General features: G+C 37.5%; 1 protein-coding gene across 1 annotated transcript in view; it reads right to left on the minus strand.

Moving 5' to 3' along the window:
- LOC131677099 (sodium/hydrogen exchanger 9B2) overlaps nucleotides 1-20,140 on the minus strand; it is a 61,916-nt gene extending 41,776 nt beyond the window's left edge. Inside the window, exon 1 of the mRNA XM_058956685.1 lies at nucleotides 19,889-20,140. The gene's annotated coding sequence lies outside the window, so the exon portion shown is untranslated. The remainder of the gene's footprint in view (nucleotides 1-19,888) is intronic.
- Nucleotides 20,141-20,414: the final 274 nt, after the last annotated feature.

The following is a 20,414-nucleotide window of genomic DNA, read 5'->3' on the forward strand; positions in this document are numbered from 1 at the left end:
AGGCTGAACAGAAATTCCTGAAAAAATTGTTGATTCAGGGACGAATCTTTGAGAATAGTACATACCGATCGGATAGCATAGTTTCTTTTCTTCTACTATTTTATTATACGCGGGATAAATGTCCAAACCCTTCTGCATAACTGAGCTGCGTATGTTTTGGTACTGCGCCTTAGAAAAATCATTTTCACAAATAAATCTAAGTGCCTCCTCCGCAGTAAACGCTTCTGCAATCGGGACAGCCATAGATCCTAAATTCTCTACGGTAGATCTGACGGGACTTTTCGACAATCGTTCGATTTGTCTGCCAACTAAACGGAAACCAGTAGAATTAGCGTTGACGGCTGACGCTAAACCAAGTTCTTCCGTGGAATACTTATCGCGCAACTTTCCTAATCTTTTTATTTTGGCTCTGCGACATATTTCGGAAAATGGTTTCCTCTTTCGGCCTTTACCTTTACCTTCGACTTCGAATCTTAGCTTTCCTTCAAGCCACACAAAATTTTCCAGCTCAAACCGAATTTGCGTGCGCTTACTCCGAATCCACAACCTTCTAAATTCCAACATGAAGATTTTTATTTTCTTCCGAGCACTAACAAGTCTCAATTTTACATTTGGATTACTACTTGTAATGAACTTAAGCAGTTCATCTGTCTTTTTACCAGCAATAAGCAAATTCGCCAACTCTCTTCGACTAATATCCATATTTACTAGTTTTATTTAAAACGAATAAAATCAGAAACCTTTTTTGACAGTCGTTTCACTTATGCAAAGCTTGCTGCGATGAGAGAATGATATTTGAAAGTGGCTTTTTTCATAATACAACGATATGTGTGTAAATGCTTTAATGCGTTGAACCTGCAAAACTACAAACTTTAAATCTAAATTGCAAATTTTAAAAAAATATCGTATTCGCCAATTTTTGCTCAAATATACTAATAAGTATGGTCTTTCATGTGGTGGAAACAGAATTCAATTTTAGGTGCCCGCATCAGCGATATTGAGCCTTGAAATAGGCTATTTTTTCAACGAAAAGTGTCCATAACTTTTTAAAGAAAAAAGTTAGACCTTCGGTGTCTTGGAGAAAAATACTCGGCTTGAAGTTTTCAATGAGCTGTTCAAAGGTTGTGTTAACAAAAAGTAAAAGATACGAAAGTTATACTAAAAAAACGTTTTTTTCAGGAACACCCTAATCTTTTTTTTTAAATTTCTTGTATAACAAAAACTAAAAGAGATAGAGCTTTAATATTTTCAACAAATTTATTCAAAATAAGTTACTTTACAACTTTGTGGAAGACTGTGGAGCTCTATCTTTCATCAGTAAAAAGTTTATTTTCGTATTTTAGATAAATTAGAACCACCCTAATAACTATTCCAATAAAAAGAAGCATCTTCTAAAGTACACAAATTCATCCTAAGACATGATACGGCTAAATTATACAGGTTTGTCAGAAAGTAAAAATTCCTCCTAAATTAGCGATCTGGACCACTGTGCACTGGGGTACAAATGTACCCCCACGCTATCTTTGAAGCCATGTGAAGTCGAGAATTCGGCATTTACCGGCCTGAGATTCTAACCGTAATTCAATTTTGAGTTCATAGTAAACAGTGGCGTAGCCAGAAATTTGTTTGGGGGGAGGGGGTTAGATGAAAATCTTATTTTTTTGGAAAATGCTAAAATTTAATGAGTTTGATAAATTATTGAAAATACAGAAACATGCGTAGTCTAACAGATGTCGCTACAGGCTACAAACAAGGAGAATCACCATGGAACAGTTTTCAAACCTCTATAGATTATTTTCTTGCAAAATATGTCAATGATGTCAAAGAATGTGATCTTTTAAAGTGGGATAAATGTTCACCTAATATAAAAATCCTTTACTTTGAAGGTTTGACAATTCGCAAAGAGGTAGTTATGGAGAAGTAACTCTTCAAAAATAGCAAGAGACTTGGCGTTATTGATAATGTCATTTTAAACAATTTCATTGAAAATATGAAGGATGCATGAATGCAGCATATCGAGATATAAAACAACATGCTATATTTCTAGTTAGTGGAGTAAACTATTTTTTCTGAACTTAGAAGAAAATTGTTTGAAACCATCATTGCGGGTTGAGAACACAAAGCCTAAACTAAATTAGTATTGGAATTTGGGTTTCGACAGACTCCTCATCAAAGTCCGACACTAGCTTAGTGATAGGACTAAGCAAGCGCAGAATTGATGCTATCTCAAAAAAAAACGGCAAACCCTAGTCCTTGCAATATTTGGGGCTTTTTTTTAATGATTGGTCACTTAAATATATTTTTTGTAATCTTCAGAGACTCATAACTTGAATGCAATGTGACTTTTATTGTTTATAAATCGCAGAAGAGATTTTTCAAACACAGTAATAACAGAATATCTTGCTGTAAAGGTTTTCTACCTAATACATTTCGATACTCTGAATGTAATTGATATTTATGTCTTCAACAAAGTGGTTTGAAATAGCATTTTCGAAAACTTTGCTGGCGACATTAAGTCTTGACCTAAATTTTCTTGAAGAGTAAATTCTCTTTAATTACTTCTAGGAGAATTAACCGCCAAAATTATTTTATTAGAGAATGGGCAGTTTTACGTGTTGAAGTTCTCCAATGTAACTTAACATCGAAATTTAACAGTTTCGAATGAATGTGATCGAGCATTTATTTTACTTTTCTTAATTATTCAAGCTCACAACTTGACAACGAGTCCTAGCACCTTTTTTATTCAATTCGTTTATTTGATAAGAGTCCTAGCACCTAATTCATATCATTGAGCAAGTTTATATGTTTCATAGACAATTTTTTCTAATCCATATTTTGCAGCATCTTTCCAAAAATGAGCTCATGATAATTCAGACAGTTATTTTATTTTACATTGAAGTAAATTGACAATTATGGGATTTCAGCTAAGAGATAAATTACATGATCCCCTTCCCACAATTAATGCTTAAAACACGGTTAAAGTGATCAGAGAATATTCTTTCAAAAATGTTTAGTAGAATATTTAATTAAATGAATCAGCATCTTTTTGCCTTTCTCATATAGAAAGGTTATGCAATCACTCTGAAAAACGTCAACCTAATCCCGGCCCGGAGGGCCGAGTGTCATGTCCCATTCGACTCAGTTCGTCGAGATCGGAAAAAGTCTGTATGTGTGTGTGTATGTGTGTATGTATGTGTGTGTATGTGTGTATGTGTGTGTATGTGTGTGTGTATGTATGTGCGTATGTGTCAAATAATGTCACTCATTTTTCTCAGAGATGGCTGGACCGATTTGCCCAAACTTAGTCTCAAATGAAAGGTGCAACCTTCCCATCGGCTGCTATTGAATTTTGGATCGATCGGAATTCTGGTTCCGGAATTACGGGTTTCAGAGTGCGGCCACACAGAAATTTCTCATAAAAACTATAGGAAAAATTAAAAATAGAATTTTTATTTTTGATGCTAAATGTATTCAAGGTGCATAAAACGTCGAGATTTGATGCAAACACGAAAAAAATTTGACGAAGATTCACTTTTTTGGATTTTGCACATTTTTGCCTTTCTCATATAGAAAGGTTATGCAATCACTCTGAAAAACGTCAACCTAATCCCGGCCAAATTTTTTTTTCGACTCGCATAAGGTTTCTGGATTTTAACAGGGGCGTAGTTGATGGTTTTATGGAGAGGGGTTACACCCCTCCTCTACTGTTCACTCCCCTCCTTTAAAAATCTCCTTAAATCACCCCTCAGACCACCACCTCATACCCCTCACTTTCAACCCCATCATCTTTAAACCACCACTATATTACAAAGCATACCAATTTAAGCTGGGGAGTCGTTCGTTCATGGGACTTTCGCCCTCCTCACATACCCATCCCCGCATGACAAGTTAGCAAGCTGATAACATTGATCTAATGCTGATTAGGCTAATGGAGTATGATATTTTATTGTTTCAAGTGTTTCACCGTCGACACGTAGCTCATCAAGTTCGTGGCTGGCATGCCATTGTGTATAAGTGCAAAGTGTACTAAGAATGTAATGGACATTTCCACAATTATGTTGAACATAAAAAGCCTCCGTGCCATAGTTTAGAGAAATGAGAAAGGCACAATTGCACCGCTAGGTGGATTAAAACAGGTTTTTTTTTTCAAATCCAATTAATTTTGATTAGGGGGGGAGGGAGGTTAGCCCCTCCCCCCGGCTACGTCACTGATAGTAAAGGTTGGAAAAGGTGGTGGAGCCAGTTTGCTTTTGATCTTCGTGAAAGCAGGAGTCAAAGTTGGCGTGGGACACATTTGTACCTCAGTGTACGGTTGCTGCTAGTGTTTTGTTCTGTCGATACCAGTTTAAATACTGGTTGTTTTACTACTTAAGTAATAATTAGTGTTATGTAATCGTTTTTAATAATTTATTCAATTAATTTAATTTAACTTTTTTATTTTATCTTTCTTATAGTTTTAAAAGTAATTGCATGCAAGTATAAGTTGCGCACAGTAACTGCTGTAACAGTAGCGTCGCCTGTTACCAATGTATTAATGGTCACAAATATTTTGACGTAGGACTACGTCTTTGTTTTCGATATGGGGGTGCACTTTGCAAATTCTACAAAAATGGTATGTAACGAAAAGGTCCAATTTAAAAGCATATAATTCAGCCATCTCACGATAAATTTCCCATTTTTTTGCGCATATCACCCCGAAATACTTCTAAGAATAGATTCCAATAGATAAATCCAAAGATTTTTGATATCATTACATTAAAAACTTAAATAATGTACAATTTAGTCAAAATTTACACTCGGAAGATAGCGCTTCCCAAGTCCGGTACGACTTACGCTATGCTTCTATTAATGACGTCGTCATCTACTATTTAAAGAACGGATTTGGCCGGACAAGCTCAGTTGCCTGTTGAACGGCAGGCTGAGTACATAACTGCGCTGTGTGTTTTCACAGCCAGTGTAGCTGAGTTAGAAGTTCGTTACACTGGCTGTGGAGGTACGCTACCCAGTGCTGTCCAACATGCGACTGAGCTTTTCCGTTCAAATACTATACTTTGTTTGTGTTGTGCTCGTTTCCAGCACACTTTTATGTACAATTATTCGTACAGAAAATCGTTGATTCAAATGAAAGGTGCAACCTTCCCATCGGCTGCTATTGAATTTTGGATCGATCGGAATTCTGGTTCCGGAATTACGGGTTTCAGAGTGCGGCCACACAGAAATTTCTCATAAAAACTATAGGAAAAATTAAAAATAGAATTTTTATTTTTGATGCTAAATGTATTCAAGGTGCATAAAACGTCGAGATTTGATGCAAACACGAAAAAAATTTGACGAAGATTCACTTTTTTGGATTTTGCACATTTTTGCCTTTCTCATATAGAAAGGTTATGCAATCACTCTGAAAAACGTCAACCTAATCCCGGCCAAATTTTTTTTTCGACTCGCATAAGGTTTCTGGATTTTAACAGGGGCGTAGTTGATGGTTTTATGGAGAGGGGTTACACCCCTCCTCTACTGTTCACTCCCCTCCTTTAAAAATCTCCTTAAATCACCCCTCAGACCACCACCTCATACCCCTCACTTTCAACCCCATCATCTTTAAACCACCACTATATTACAAAGCATACCAATTTAAGCTGGGGAGTCGTTCGTTCATGGGACTTTCGCCCTCCTCACATACCCATCCCCGCATGACAAGTTAGCAAGCTGATAACATTGATCTAATGCTGATTAGGCTAATGGAGTATGATATTTTATTGTTTCAAGTGTTTCACCGTCGACACGTAGCTCATCAAGTTCGTGGCTGGCATGCCATTGTGTATAAGTGCAAAGTGTACTAAGAATGTAATGGACATTTCCACAATTATGTTGAACATAAAAAGCCTCCGTGCCATAGTTTAGAGAAATGAGAAAGGCACAATTGCACCGCTAGGTGGATTAAAACAGGTTTTTTTTTCAAATCCAATTAATTTTGATTAGGGGGGGAGGGAGGTTAGCCCCTCCCCCCGGCTACGTCACTGATAGTAAAGGTTGGAAAAGGTGGTGGAGCCAGTTTGCTTTTGATCTTCGTGAAAGCAGGAGTCAAAGTTGGCGTGGGACACATTTGTACCTCAGTGTACGGTTGCTGCTAGTGTTTTGTTCTGTCGATACCAGTTTAAATACTGGTTGTTTTACTACTTAAGTAATAATTAGTGTTATGTAATCGTTTTTAATAATTTATTCAATTAATTTAATTTAACTTTTTTATTTTATCTTTCTTATAGTTTTAAAAGTAATTGCATGCAAGTATAAGTTGCGCACAGTAACTGCTGTAACAGTAGCGTCGCCTGTTACCAATGTATTAATGGTCACAAATATTTTGACGTAGGACTACGTCTTTGTTTTCGATATGGGGGTGCACTTTGCAAATTCTACAAAAATGGTATGTAACGAAAAGGTCCAATTTAAAAGCATATAATTCAGCCATCTCACGATAAATTTCCCATTTTTTTGCGCATATCACCCCGAAATACTTCTAAGAATAGATTCCAATAGATAAATCCAAAGATTTTTGATATCATTACATTAAAAACTTAAATAATGTACAATTTAGTCAAAATTTACACTCGGAAGATAGCGCTTCCCAAGTCCGGTACGACTTACGCTATGCTTCTATTAATGACGTCGTCATCTACTATTTAAAGAACGGATTTGGCCGGACAAGCTCAGTTGCCTGTTGAACGGCAGGCTGAGTACATAACTGCGCTGTGTGTTTTCACAGCCAGTGTAGCTGAGTTAGAAGTTCGTTACACTGGCTGTGGAGGTACGCTACCCAGTGCTGTCCAACATGCGACTGAGCTTTTCCGTTCAAATACTATACTTTGTTTGTGTTGTGCTCGTTTCCAGCACACTTTTATGTACAATTATTCGTACAGAAAATCGTTTGCACAAGCGAGCTCCATTTGCAAACACGGTTAACATAGTGTCGTTGTATTAGTTGTCTCTTTCGCTCTACCCATCATCATCAGCGTTGATTCATTTTGCTTTGTGCGCTTGGGTTCAATGTTTGAGGCGAATGTGTAGGTAGGTATTGTGCGTTTCATTGGAAACGAACCATTCAATCATTTTGAGGCGACGAATTGCATTGGCGCATTTGATAATAAATGCTGCTAAACGTCGAAAAATATGAATTACCCAAGTTTAATGTGTGCTAATTATTTACTTCCTTCCCATCAGGAAATGATGAAAAGACAAATCACGGCAGGGAACAAATCTCCGATCAACATGGACAACGTGTCATTTGAGCCCGTCGCTGCTGATTCCTAATATCAAAGCGACCCTGAGCAGAGTAGCTTTATCTTAGAAAATACTCACGAGAACCTTATTAAGTGTAGGGCCGTTTGGTCTCAAAAAGGGTTTACGAGTAGTTTTGAAAAATAATTTGTTTTATGAGTACAGTACCAAATTGATTTTGTTACTAGGTATAGATTGAGTTGATTAAAAAAAAATTATTCATCAGAAAATTCCACTATTTCAAATATGTGCTGTACTTAAACAAATAATGGTACAACAGAAAAACATATTATTCAGACATTTTCATCCACCCAAAAAAAATATGACCGACAAAATGTTCAATCAGATCGCCGTGTGATAACGGAACGAATCGACTATAAAAGATAAGGAAAGGTGTACCCAGTCCTTCTGCCCGAAGCGAAACCACACTGTCAAGTAGGATCATAACGATTTAAAATTTCCAGCCAAACGATTCTAATTAAAAAGTTTATTCATTACACCTCGCACCGTCTGCGCGGAAACGAAACAGTAGGTACCCCTTTCTTCTGCGGTCACGAAGAAGTCATCGTTAGAAATGATGACACCGAAGATTAAAATACACTACCGGGACTTTGTTGGCACGGCTGTTTGGCCCGAGCATCTCAATGGAAAGTAAATTGACCGAGAGGACGTTTATGATGCTATCAATCAGGATGTCATCTCGGTCCCCGGTGCTTTTGCAGGGTCACAACACCACCGGTTCGCAGCAATTAAAACACTTGAGTGGACACAACCGCGCTAATATAGGTACTGTTCCGGTGATCCCATGGCAGAGGATTTATACTCTCATGGACTACTTTAGATGAGGTCGCAGCGATAGTGACGTCAAATGGCCTACCATTATTATTGTGGGTTGTATGAAATCGGTGGAGCAGGAAACGAGTTAGAACCGTTTATCATTCTTTATCAAGATTCACCGCAGCTCGAGTTAGGATTCAATGAGAATTAGTAGCTTTGTTTTTGAAAGAGTAATTTACTATCGGCAAAAAGTGAACTATGTAGTGTTTGATAGGGATATGAGTTTCTGCCTGGATGCTGTGGCTTTAAAATATGTTATAATGCAGCCCAGAACCGATTATGGTCAATTTTAATAGCTTTTCCTGTTCGGTAGAACTTTTCCACTGTGATCAGTTATTGCAAGTCGCCCGAATATGAACTAGCAAATGTACATATTCTAAGCATATGTTTCTTATACATGACACTGGAAGCACACAGAATAGACGTCCATCCATTTCAAAGACAGTTGTGATATCACCACCAGATGCGCTACTGTATCCATTTCGTTTAGTGGGCGAGTTTGACTGAATTGACAGCTGATCACATTGAGACTCTAAAATAGCCGACACTTATACCGACCTTATACCTCTAGTTGGGCTAAACTCGTGTAGCGGCGCTAGTGTCTTAACGTATATTCGGTGAAATGTTTACATCAGTTTTATTAATAAATTTGTTCCAATATCTGTTCTCTGTGCTGAAAGGTTTATCGCATATTATGCATGTCTCTGACAAGTGAGTACAATAAAAACATTATATATAAAAACGGTAATCACTCTAAATCTGAACAATTTCATTAGAATTTTCGCATTGTCCTCAATTCACCAGCATCAGCACTAATTTCAAATTAGGTAGTAGTCAGTCAGAAACAAATCTACGCACAAGCATGCATATTTGTTTCGGATGTGTATGCTCAGTAAAAATAATAAATCTTCAGCCACACGATCGTCTTAAAGCATACAATCACGTGGAAATATTTATATCACACTCAGTCACAGCTGAAACCTCAAACCTAGTTGACAGATGTTCCCTTGTCTATCCTATTGTGCAGCTCTAGGGATCTAACTGAAACCAGCACCTCTCCATTGTGTTCTGCTTGGCAGAGATGCGGTTATAGCTGACAACGATTTACCCACAGGACGATTCTTCACGTTAACGTGCAAGGATGAATCAAACGCGGGCAAAGCTCATCACATCCTTTTGGAAGCATCAATGCGGTTGTGGAGCAGAGCACACACACACACACACACAAACTGCCATGCCATGCCAGTGCGACAAATGGGTGCCGTGGAAAAACATTTTCTTGTCACTGATGGAAGCGAAAATCCGCCATTATTCAAGCGGGACGCGTGAGTGAAATGACTACTGCCTTATAAACCGAAATTTATCGTCGTGCGGTGATTTTCTTTATTTAGGCAATGGTGAAATGAGAGTTTTATCCGGGAAGGAATGATTTGCGACCACATTAACGCATCTAGTAGCATTGCAGCCCAAATAGGGCAGTTATTTTTGAGCATTAATCCTGTTTTATCCCACCTTTGCCGGAGAAGGTTGGTGTGCGCCATTGGCCGAGGATGTCATTGCCTCCCATAGAGTGGACAATGTTTTGGACGTGATGCGTCTTTCTATGAGAAACTTTAAGCTCGAATGTTTCCCCCTGCGTAACTTATTATTATTATTTTAAAAAAATTGGCGCAAAGAAGCCAATTGTTTAAATCCATGAATAATAGGTGAAGCAAACACTATTTTCACAAACTTGTGCAAGAGATGTCCCTAACACAGACCTCATATCCATACTCACAAGCGTCATACACAATTCATCACTTGATATAAAAGCAAAGTTTCTGACTGATGTCCTTCTCTGTTATGCCTACCCTGTTTGCATAAGGAGTATGATTATTACTGCTGCTGATCGTATTTTTGTTCCATCTCTCATTTGACATGACCACGGAAGGGGAACGATCAGAAAAATTCTTCTTTTAAATCGTGTTACCTTTGCGCTTGTTAAGGGTATTGTTCTCCTGGATTCGGTGGAAAATCAAAGCAATCTTTGAGATTTTTTTTGTGAAAAAATGAAAAGACATATGAACTTCTGCTTTTGATTTTTCATTCGTTATTTATCGATAATTAGAAAATGATTTTTTTTTTGAAATTCAAAATGGCTGCTTCAAAATGGCGTTTTTCTCGAAACCATGTTTTTTCTGTTAAGGTCTATAGGACTTGTTGTATTGATCTGATTTCATTTACTCAAAAAATGTTTGGAAGTATATACTTTTTTGTCTGGCTTATACCTAACATTGGCATGAAAAATTAATTATTCTTATTTTTAAACGAGATTACAGTAAAAATTAGAGACAAATTTAACTTGTTTCTTTAATGTCTATAAAACTGCTTTTCTGATCATCAAAATTTATTGAACTAAGGTATAAATCATAGGAATCATCTATTTTAATAAATTATATTCATTTCTCATTTCAGTTAACTACGAGAAGTCCTGCGCTTGACAAAGTAGGAAGATGCTTCGCTTGCAGAGGCAGACGAGATCCGCCATTTCGAAGCCATCATTTTCAATTCTCTAAAAAAATCATTTTCTAATTATTGACAAATAACGATTAAAAATCAAAAGCAGAAGTTCGTATGTCTTTTCGTTTTGCCACACAAAAATTCTCAAATGTTGCTTGATTTTTCGCCGAACCCATGAAACGGTCTCCTTAATGATCAATTCTGTACCTTCATCAGTGAATTATAATATTAGAATATTCATTAAATTATTAATAATCTACAAACCCAAAATTTTCGAAAACCTTCGAGACAATCGGTATATGTGGGGCAACCCTGTCACGAAAGCGAAAGCCACACCAAAAAGGATATTGAATGTTGGAAACCGACCGATTTTTGTGAGGTCTGCCAAAGAGGTGTTAGACATAATGCTCTCAATTGATCTGAAAGAGTTTCACATGAGCTGCGAAATTGACAAGTTCCAAATGAAACTGAACCGTCTCTCTCCGATCATAAATATATATTTTTTCGATAATCTTAATGTCACCCTCAATGTGGTAACATAAATCACATCCTAAATTTTCAAACTACTCTCTTTTTGGAAAACTTGGCAGCTAAATTTCATGGATATTATTCAACAATTAATCAACTAGACGACTTGAATACCGTCGTGGATACGACAAATTCGTTCCTAATAGCATCCTACGAAGAAGCTTGTCCACTGCGTACTGTTAATTCAACTAGGAGAACCCCTTAGTGGAGGCATGAGGTTGAAAAATCGAAGCAGAATATGAGAAGAGCTTGGAACCGGCGCGCCGTCAGCGTGATTACTCCAGGGCTTTCAGGTCAGCTCGTAGTGCATATAAGAATTGTCTTAGATCTGCAGAGCGGGCTGGCTGGTAAAACCTATTCACCAATGTCTCTAGTCTGAACAAAACTAGCAGGCTAAAAAATTTGTTTACAAAATCGAAAAATTTTCAAATGAGCTCCTTAAAACTAGAGCTGGTTCTTAATTGTCTCTTTGACCCACACTTTCCTGCTTGTGTCGATCTAGAGCTGAACAATGTTTACAAAAATTCATTCTGGTGGACTCGGAGCCGCAAGTGTTAGCGCGTACATTAGTTATCACTGAATCGGTCAAGTGGGAAGTTGGCAACTTACAGCTTCATACAAATCGCATGAAAAAGATGAAATCTTTCCCGTACTGCTGCAAAAGGGATTTGATATTCAAACATGTCTTGCAAAAGGATATGCTTATCAGTCCTGCTACCGGGTATATCTCAAAAGCATGGCGAGAAACAACACGGTATTTTAAGTTCACCAAACTGTGTTCTCCTTTCAATCACATATCGAGCACAATTCAGCTCAATGAAACAGCCTACGGTTGGTCTGCTTCTCTTCTTTGCCCATGGCTTCTTCCTCTTATGTACACCACGTCTTTTCTCCGGTTTGTGCCTTTTCCGTTCGTCGGCAAATCACCAATCTCGCCATTCTAAGCGCCTCATGCGCCAACCAAATCCAAAATCGGTGTTCGTTCTCTTATAGATAAAGATTAAACGGCAAAATCGAATACAAACGTGACTTGGGCCACAATACTAATTATGTCAGCAAACAGCGAATAATGGGAACTTATCCGAGCTTCGCTAATGACAACTTCTCAAAAAATGTTCCGTTATGTTCCGCTCCTTGTAAACACTGAGAACTGACATCCAGGTCAAGTTTTTGATGAGTGTAAGAAATAAAACTGTCCCTTTTCAATACTATAGGCAAGTAGCCACTTGTCACTAGCCGACGCCACGATCGACTAGCAATCGTTATGCGGACCTTGCATGCAAACTTGTGTACAATAGTGATTCACACATACGAACCTGTGTGAGACGGTGATTTATAACGCATTTTCATACAAATGTTTACACAGCTTTTTCGTAAATTTGTTCTAGCTTATATGTCTGTTCTCTATGTGTTAATACAAACAAATTCATTGTAATTATTTTTAACAAAATACTTAAAACATTCAGTTCAGTACGACGGAAGCTATTACCGTTAAACTTAATATGCCACATTGCTGATCAAAATTTCGAAACGGGACCCTATATTGATAGGTTTGATCGTGTGTGAAAATGTCTCCACTCTTCTCTTACGAATTTACAACTACACACTACAAAGGCATATATAGAGTCTGAAGGTACACATATCTGAACAAATAGTTCTCTCTCCGCTAAAATTCTCATAGTTTCCCGACGATGAAGCAATCATTTCATTTGCCGTACATGAGGTTTTTACTGTTTGAAATTTGCGTTCATATCGCAATATTTCTAATATAAACTGTACGTTTCTTTGTGTGCAGTATGGACTAGAAAATCAAAGACAAATAAAAACTTTACTGTCGCGATTTGTTTTTGCTTAGAGTGTGTTGTCACATCCGTTTCTCGTATAGGTTTCTAGAAACAATGACATTTTGATTCCCGCAAAGTTTCAGCTCTGGCTGCTATATTCTTTACCAAAAAAATTTGGATTGTACCGAAAATACTTTTTTCTGATTCAGTGCCGGTTTTACGGCATCGAAAATTGGTCGGTATTCCCGGTATTCAACGAACCATTGCGACCACCATTGTGGTTAATTCATCGATTAGGTAACTCAGTAAAATAATTCAAATTCAATAATCTGCTTGATGAAACAGGCTGAATCACGGTGTCACACAAATTGGAAGCTAACGCACTGTATTTTAGATCTCTTGTTATTAGGTTCTTTACCGACACAGTTAACCTCACTTCTCTTGACAGTTCCCTTGTACTGTTGACATGGACTTAGAAAAATTTTGTGGACGACTAGATTCGCTCAAAGAAAACCGCAAAGAATTTTTCTAAGTCCATGTAAACAGTACAAGCAAGCTGTCAAAAATAAACACTGAGTTCATTTGTAACGTCACCGTAAAGTATTCAATTAGCCTTTGTACTGCATAGACAACGACAATATGTAGTCAGCTCTTCTATATTATGACTCCCAACATCTGATAAGCGTAAATTATCTGATACGCCCCGTTTGATAGTTCGGAAATATTTTGAATTTATTTGAATATTTTGGATCTCTCGGCAGATTACGCTTTCTCTAAGTATAGTTACCAACAATTCCTCGTGCCAACACCAATCTGAATTGCAGTTGAGACATCGGGTTACGTATACGATTATTGGTAGTGTACAACAAACCTCGCTCTTGATCAAACCGGTCAACACCGCCCATACGTTTGGTGTATTCCACAATAATTTTCGGACATTCAATGGTGTTCCTCGATCCATTCATCTGTTTCTTTTCACAAGTAGTCGTTCCGGTTTCTGGATGGAAAGCCGTAGTCAGTAATGTAACAATCTTTCGAGTCTTGCCACAATATAAAGACTTGTTCTTCGTGCGCCATTTGTACTCTCCTCTCTGACAGTGCTTATGCTTTTTCGGTGGAGAATTTTTCCCGAGCCCACTGCCTATCTTTCAATCGAATTCATCCTCACCAGATTGATCCTTGTCTAACTGGTCATCCTATGACTCATCCGTATCGAGTTCGTCGACTGTTTGCAAATTTTGGATACGCGAATGTTATTGGAGACTCGATGTACAAGGTTGTGTTTCATCTACATATAAACCATTTGCTGTCTAGTCAGGTCGTTATTGACAGCACCATCTGAATCGTCACTATACGCGAAAAGATTAAGCAGAGATTTAGTGTTTGTCAACTCAGAGTCCCCTTCTAGCTCGTCTCAGAGATCTTCAGGAAATCCACAAATTTTCTCAAGCTCCTTTTCTATTTCATTATCCAAATCTGCATCCGGCATTATTTCCGCCATTGTATTATCTAAAAGGCAAAATTGTGTGAAACAATGCACTTTACACTAAATAGAAAACTATTACATAAATCCATGAAAAACTATACGATATAATACTAATTATTCACAGGTATATGAAAATACATACTATAACCACAGACTAACAGACAAAACACTCGAAAACAATGCTTCGCCCGCTTTAACGGTTTTTTTGAAATATATTTGTAGTTGGGACTGTGGCCACATTTGAAATTATGGCGCCACTGACATATGGGCAAGCATATGGGGGATAGACCACTAGTGAAAAATTGTTCCCAAACCTGAGGGGTAGCCCATCAGCAAATCGACACAGATCTTTCAATAGGGCTAAAGTCGCAATGTACTCAAATGGAGAAAAATCAGTTTCAATATACGGCGATGCTTTTCTAAATGTAGTTTTTATTGTAGGTATAAATTACTTTATGACCATGTTTTTCCGGAAGCATCTATGGTTAAACCTTATGACAATATAACAAAGAATTTAATTCCTATGTGCTTTTAGTGGGTAGAAACTAAAAAAATGCTTACGCCCAATTTGCATCCCAGTCGTGATTTCGCCCTTCAGCAACCACCATTTGCGGAAGGGCTAAACGGTGTACATAATTTTCATAAGGGCGCGGTAAAAGGGCTAAACTGACTCTGTCTTGCTGGGTAGGGCTGGGTAAATCGGCGAGCTTGACAGTATACTTTTTAATAGGGCTCAGCAAATGGGCGCATAGAAACCCAATGTAAATGATAGGGCGCGTGCATCTTTTCTTCGAATTTCATGAAAATATCGAAATATTCGAATGTTTATGTGCAGCAACTATCGAGTAGACATGATCCTAGTAGATATTGCTTATCATTTATATAATAGAACCGCCGTTTAAAGAATAATTTTGTGAATAATAACCGTACGCCCGGTTCTGTCAAAAAATGTAAGTTTAGCCTTTATATTCCATATGAGAAGAAGGGCCTAAGTCGAAATCTCGAAGAAAATGCATGTTTCGCCGTTTTGTTTTCTTTAATTATAAATCGAACTAAAAACCATTTTAACTAATTTTCACCTCAATCTTGTAGTATTTTTGTCGCATAATGTCATAATAGCGAAAACGCAGTTTGTTTACATTTGCGATTTAAGCCCTAATGAAAGATCTATGTCGAAATGAGTGTTTGGGACTGTGAATAAAAGGTGGAGCTAGTGTTCTGGGAAAAATGCCGGATCGATGATTTTTGTGGGAATTCCCTCATAGTGTTATGTCTGTTAGTCTGTGCTATAACGTCGTCTTTACTGCAAATCCGAACTCATTTGATCGCACTTTTCGATAGCGGCCAACTGTCGCAGGATTTGTTGATGTTACTTGCTCTCGAATGTTAATTAAGTCCGTATCAAAGGCGTTGTTTATGTTATAAAGGCTCGCACAGAGTGAAGCCAAATCTAGCTATCGAACAGTCAGATGGCTAGATTCTAGTGTTGAGAAAAATAATATCATGGCGAAATATTTCAATCGTCTAAACAAGACACTGTATTCAGCTTATTATACTTTTTTTGTAACAATGTAAAATAAATTACATGGAATAGTATTATGAATAAAGTGCTATATAAGCCACGAAACAGTAGGTTTTCAATTCATTCCATATAAATTTATTGTGTAACTCGGTTGAAGTCACTCAAAGTGACAGCAAAAACTGTGGGTGCCAGGAACAAAGAAGAGGGCATCATTTTAGGCAGTGTTGCGCATTCCGCTGTATCAGACGATGCATCAGCTTCCGTCGACGAAACAGAACGTCGACATTTCTCGTATGCGCAGTCACACGTTCCGTACGTCAAAAAATGTTCGTGTCGTTAATGGTGTGTGTGAATGTCCCCAGTTAACTGCATGTGCCTAATTTTGACGTTCTGTTGACCTGCTATACCGGTGACGGAAGCCTGAAGACTCGGGTAAATCGTACTTTAGGAAATGTTGCCAATGATCATGAGTTTGTCTGGTTGACAACAAATAATTATGCAGAATCAATATAAATTGTTGGTGGCAAATTAGTTACAACTGCCTTATAAAGGGTTACCAAAATTGCTTTGTAAAATTGTTCCCATTCATTTGCTCCGTTCCTTTGTAAATTTTGGCACATTGACATATGTTTTTCAGGTAAAACGATCGTTTATCTGTGATGGTAAAAGCATACAACACAAATCAAAATATTTCAGATAACTATTGATAATCAAACAATCTAAAATTCGCGCATGTAGTTTGCTGCTACATTATCTTTCTTCGCATCAAATATAGTGATTTTGTAGCCGCTCTCGGTTCAAAGCTGAAAATAACAGTCGCAAGTGCTGTGACTGGTGAAATGCAGAACCAGGATGCAGAATTTGGGTAGCAGAACTTGAACCTCGTAAGATTCCCTGTCTACAAAATTTGATGCAATTTTATCTGACATTCGAAATATGGAATCAGAAAACGAGACCCTCAAACGAAAAATAAGAAAACAATCTTGCCTTTATGGAAATAAAACAAACTTTGAATTTAGACAAGACTGTTTGGGAAAAACGTCTCAAACAATTCCATTATTTTTGGCAATCACCTTCCTTTCTATTGAAAATATCATTGAATTAGTTCAGAAAATTGCCCATTGCATGGGTGCTAATTTAGACCGTGCCTCAGTGTCGCCCGCCGAAAACTTCACCAGGTAACAGCTACGAATAGTCTGATTCTCATAAAAGTGGTTTTTACAGACAGAACCGTGAAGGAGACGTTGTTCACCAAAAAAGGTGGCCAGTCCGTATAAAATACGTTAGGTATAATGGGACGCTAAGCGATACGAAATATAAAATGAACAGACAAAAAGAATAGGTACGAGTCTTGTCCCAGGTAGGTACTCCAGTAGGCCAAGTAGACGCTTTGAGTATAGTGCATCCAATGACAAGACGCGAACATAAGCTTCTTATTTCTCAGTTTGACGTACTTCTTTTCGCAAACTTTACCCCTGTTGAAAACAAAATCACTTGACGTATAACGATTCCGAACAGTGTTGCCACGCTGGTTTATGAAAACTATTTCATATTTATTTAGTTCAGATCTGGATTATTGTGTACCTTAAATTCCCTACACTAGTGAAGCATAAAACTTTTTCATGTCAAGGGTATCAAAATTTGAGATTATGAAGCAGTTTTCAGCCATTTGGTATAGTATGCAAAATATGCATTATTATTGTTCATGTCAATCAATTATATTTACGAATATTTGATAAATAGTTATTATACCCAGTGCTGAGCTCCATCACGGTACTGATGGCAAACCTGCTAGACAAAAGAAAATGAAACGGTTAGCAGTTAAAACAGTAAGCGATGCTTATTGAGTTACGGTTCTCATTCCAATGAATTGACAACAGTCAGACGGTTCTCTTCTAAATCTCTTACTCATTGGAATTATTGTTGAGAGGAAGGGAAACTGACCGTCATTTTATTAGCAATATAAATACGGTTATGACGGTTATCTTATTACAAACAACGAGCTGGAATTAACAAACAGGCGGTTTCACATAAATGTCTATGCATAAAAGAAACAGAAAGGTGGAGAAAAAAGGAACAAAGCACCGCATGCTGCCTAAATACAATACACTGATAATATATCGTTTACTATACCAATACAAAATAAATGGTACTCAATCTGTCTATCATTTCAATGCGTTCTCTCTCGCACGGCTTCTGTGAGAGATAGTTAACTGAAACACGATCCGAGGATAATTTAAATGAAATAACGGTCATTTTTGTGGTGATACGGTCACTTCATATTTACCGTCACAATTCAAAGACCATCGTGAGATTGCACAGCACTGATTATACCAGAGCGCACAATTCTTCGATTTGGCTATATTTATTCATGATACAATAATTTTATTGGCAAAAAGAATTGACTTTATTTCTCTGTAAACATAGCAACACTGCCAAAGATCATTTCACTACCCAGTTATAGTTACTATAATTATAGTTAGGCGGAGACACTGAGCGGAGCCAATTGAACATGTCAAATGCCGGAGTCAATCGAGCATGACGTCACATAACATGTTCTCTTTGGATGTATATGGAAAAGGTATTGGGATTATGGTCATAATTATTTTACTCTTTTCTTGTGTTATCGAGTGCAGAGAAACGAAAACAACAACAAAAAATTCTGTAACACCAAGAGATATTAGCACAAGTATGAAATCATATCATATTTTCGAATTGGTTCTTCTATTCGTACATGTAAAGTTCTTACTCACGACGACAATGAAATTATTAAGCTAGAGCTCGAACATTTGAATGGGATGACAGTGTTTTTTCTCTGAAATAGGAGATGCCAGTTTCCGGCTTTTGTGTCCGCCTAACTCTGAATATAGTAACTCTATATCCAGTGCGTTGTCAAAATAGAAGGCAACTACGCTTTATACAAGACTGCGGACATAAAAACAGTAAAACTAGCAACCATGAATATTTACTGGCCTCACGGAAGATTCCATAAGCATTGCATGAGTTTCCCCCTTTACTTCCCTTCACAATGTCCTCGTGATCGGTTGGCTGCAGTTTTTGACACTCCGCTAGTCTGTGTATAAAGCGGACCCTACACGAGACCAGAATATTGTCAATAAAAATATTGACAAGACAGCATCAATACGTCAATCCCATTTGAATTCTACAGAATCAATGTTTTCAAACTGGCTTTGCACGATCAATATATTGATCAATAATTGATTTATCGACGATATTTCTACTCGTGTAGTGTCTGCTTGAACTGTCTGTACGTGCAACCTTCTTTAAGCGGACCCTACACGAGACAGAAATATTGTCAATAAATATATTGACAAGACTGCTTCAAACCATCAATCCCATTTAAATTCTACAGAATAAATATTTTCAAAATGTCCTTACAATAATAATTGGTTTATTTTCAATATTTCTGCTCGTGTAGGGTCCGCTTTAGTTTGTTCGAAGGCTCGCTTCGGACGAGAACGAAATTAAGTTTTGCGAAAAGACGCCTCAGATAAACCCAGAATTTCTCCTGCACATCAGCTCAAACCATTACAGGTAAGGTATGACGACCTGGCGGCAGACATTTCATTTTTACATTATAAGCCCCATTAAAAAGCAATGGAAGCGTTTTACCCCTTCGCCATATGAGTGACCGAAAACAAAAGTCGCAAGGACAGACATGCTTGGAAAAGCCGTTTTAAGTATATTAGAATGTGAAAAGAGAAAATAAGCTTTAAGCATAAAAATCAGACCAAGATCCTTCAGCATAAGAATCGCTTAAAAAGTTCTGTCGCACAACTTTAAAAACTCCGATTTTTATGCTTGAAATTTATATCCGATTTTGACATTCTAATATATTAGAACCGGGTTTTACAAACCATTTTCTATCAGTACGACTTCTATTTTCGGTCGCTCAGACACCTACCGCCCTGTCAATATTGATATTAATAGATTACTCACATTATAACACATAACTCCAAAATACAAACATTTCAGCCGCTACTCGCCTCGCATATGTTCCCACTGATTAGAACATCGACCAGATCATATCACCTTTACCAAAGATACAAACAAGTAAACAAAGATATAAGTACATGGATTTTATCACAACACTATCATTCTTTTTCCACTACACCACCACGCATGTTAACCTTGAAGCTATGACTCCACACAGATGCTACGTAACTATGGAAACAGAAACGATGATGGAAACCACGGCTCACAGAAAGGAGGCTTGCTATTCCGCGAATTGACAGTTTTCGGTGACGTCAGAGAAATCGTTGGGATAAACAAACGGATTTCTCGAAAGTTGTTAATTGACAATATTTGAGCTCTTAGGGTGGAAAAAGTAGTGTGCAATGGATTTTTGACGTAAATTACGCCATAATTACACTAGACACAGTGGATAATCAGTGCATCTATGTGATTATTAGCGTAAATCGGGAATTTGAATGCATGCCATAGAAAACATATCCCACCGTAATTT

Source organism: Topomyia yanbarensis, chromosome 1 (assembly GCF_030247195.1).
Source record: "Topomyia yanbarensis strain Yona2022 chromosome 1, ASM3024719v1, whole genome shotgun sequence".
NCBI classification, from domain to species: domain Eukaryota; kingdom Metazoa; phylum Arthropoda; class Insecta; order Diptera; family Culicidae; genus Topomyia; species Topomyia yanbarensis.